This window comes from Macadamia integrifolia, unplaced genomic scaffold, assembly GCF_013358625.1.
Source record: "Macadamia integrifolia cultivar HAES 741 unplaced genomic scaffold, SCU_Mint_v3 scaffold1465, whole genome shotgun sequence".
NCBI lineage: Eukaryota > Viridiplantae > Streptophyta > Magnoliopsida > Proteales > Proteaceae > Macadamia > Macadamia integrifolia.
Window position 1 is genome coordinate 61,438 of NW_024868214.1, and position 2,237 is coordinate 63,674.

Genomic DNA, 2,237 nt, shown 5'->3' on the forward strand with positions numbered 1-2,237 from the left:
AGGTCAGTCTTGAATGCAGTCCGATGGGCCCACAAGGCATCAATGAGCCTAAGGGACCAATCCTTACGGTTGGGATTAATAGTTTTCTCCAAGATTTGTTTGATCCGCCTATTAGACACCTCCACTTGGCCACTAGTTTGGGGGTGATAAGGGGTAGATAACTTATGGGTGATCCCATACTTTTTCATTAGGGCCTCAAAAGGCCGATTACAAAAATGAGTACCCCTATCACTAATTATTGCACGTGGTGCACCAAAGCGGGAAAAAATGTTCTCTTTGAGAAACTGGACCACCACTTTGTGGTCATTAGATTTACAAGGTATGGCCTCTATCCATTTAGAAACATAATCAACGGCCAAAAGTATGTACAAATTTCCAAAGGAATTAGGGAATGGTCCCATAAAATCGATGCCCCATACATCAAAGATCTCAACTACCAAAATAGGGTTGAGGGGCATCATGTTCCTTTTATTGATACGACCAAAAGACTGGCAGGCAGGACAAGCCTTGCAAAAATTAAAAGCATCTCTAAAAAGAGTGGGCCAATAAAATCCTCATTGGAGAACCTTTGCGGCAGTCTTCTTAGGTCCAAAGTGTCCACCACATGCATGATCATGACAAAAAGAGAGAATGGAATGTTGCTCATGATCAGGAACACATCGTCGCATAATCTGATCTGGATATATCTTAAACAAATAAGGATCATCTGAGAAAAAGTGCTTAACTTAGGAATGAAATCTATACTTATCTTGGGTGGACCAGTGATCCGGAGTCACACCTGAAACTAAGAAGTTGAGAAAATCAGCAAACCATGGTTCACTGGACATTGCAAATAATTGTTCATCTGGAAAGTTCTCGTTGACTGGAGAATCAACAGTCAAGGAATTGGGAAGCCAGGATAAATGGTCTACAACTAGGTTTTCAACTCCTTTCTTATCCCTAATTTCTAAATCAAACTCTTGCAAAAGTAAAACCCACATAATGAGACAGGCTTTGGCATCCTTCCTCTGAACTAGGTATCTGAGGGCAGAATGATCAGTATACACCACCACATGTGAACCAACTAAGTAAGACCGAAACTTTTCTAATGCAAACACAACAGCTAAAAATTCTTTTTCAGTGGTTGTATAATTGAGTTGTGCATCATTTAAGGTCCTACTAGCATAGTAAATGACAGTGGGTAACTTATTAATCCTTTGACCTAAAACTGCTCCTATGGCAAAATCCGAAGCATCACACATCAGTTCAAAAGGTTCAGTCCAAACAGGTGGTTGAACAATGGGTGCATTTGTTAACTCCTTCTTAAGTTGCTTGAAGGATTCTAGGCACTCTTTGGAAAACTCAAAAGTTTGATCTTTGACAAGTAATGAGGTGAGAGGTCGGGCTAACTGACTAAAGTTCTTAATAAACCTTCTGTAGAAGCCTGCATACCCTAGAAAAGGCCGAACATCCTTAACAGATTGAGGAGGTGGTAAATTATCAATTAAATCCACTTTGGCTCTATCTACCTTAATTCCCTCCTTGGATATTACATGGACTAAAACAATACCAGATTTAACCATAAAATGGCATTTCTCCCAATTCAAAACCAAATTCTTAGATATGTACCTTTTCAAAACTAGGGAAAGATGATGAAGACATTCAGAATAGGAATTCCCATGAATTGAAAAGTCATCCATAAATACTTCTAAGAATTTTTCGACCATGTCAGAAAAAATGCTCATCATGCATCATTGGAACGTAGCAGGGGCATTACAAAGCCCAAAGGCATACGCCTGTAAGCAAATGTTCCATACGGGCATGTAAAAGTGGTCTTATGTTGGTCCTCTAAAGCAATTTGGATTTGGTTATAGCTGAAATATCCATCAAGAAAGCAATAGTATTCATGTCCAGCTAACCTCTCTAACATCTGGTCAATGAATGGCAATGGGAAGTGGTCCTTCCAGGTTACCACATTTAACTTCCTGTAGTCAATGCACACACGCCATCCTGTTTGGACACGGGTAGGGATCAACTCATTATTGGCATTAGGAACTACAGTCACACCAGACTTCTTAGGCACTACGTGAACTGGGCTTACCCATTGGCTGTCAGAAATAGGATAAATTATTCCATGATCCAAGCACTTTAGGACTCTTTCTTAAAGGCTTCCATCATCACTGGGTTAGCTCTTCTTTGGGGTTCCGTGGATGGTTTGGAATCCTCCATAAGATGTATATGATGTTGCACAATGGAAG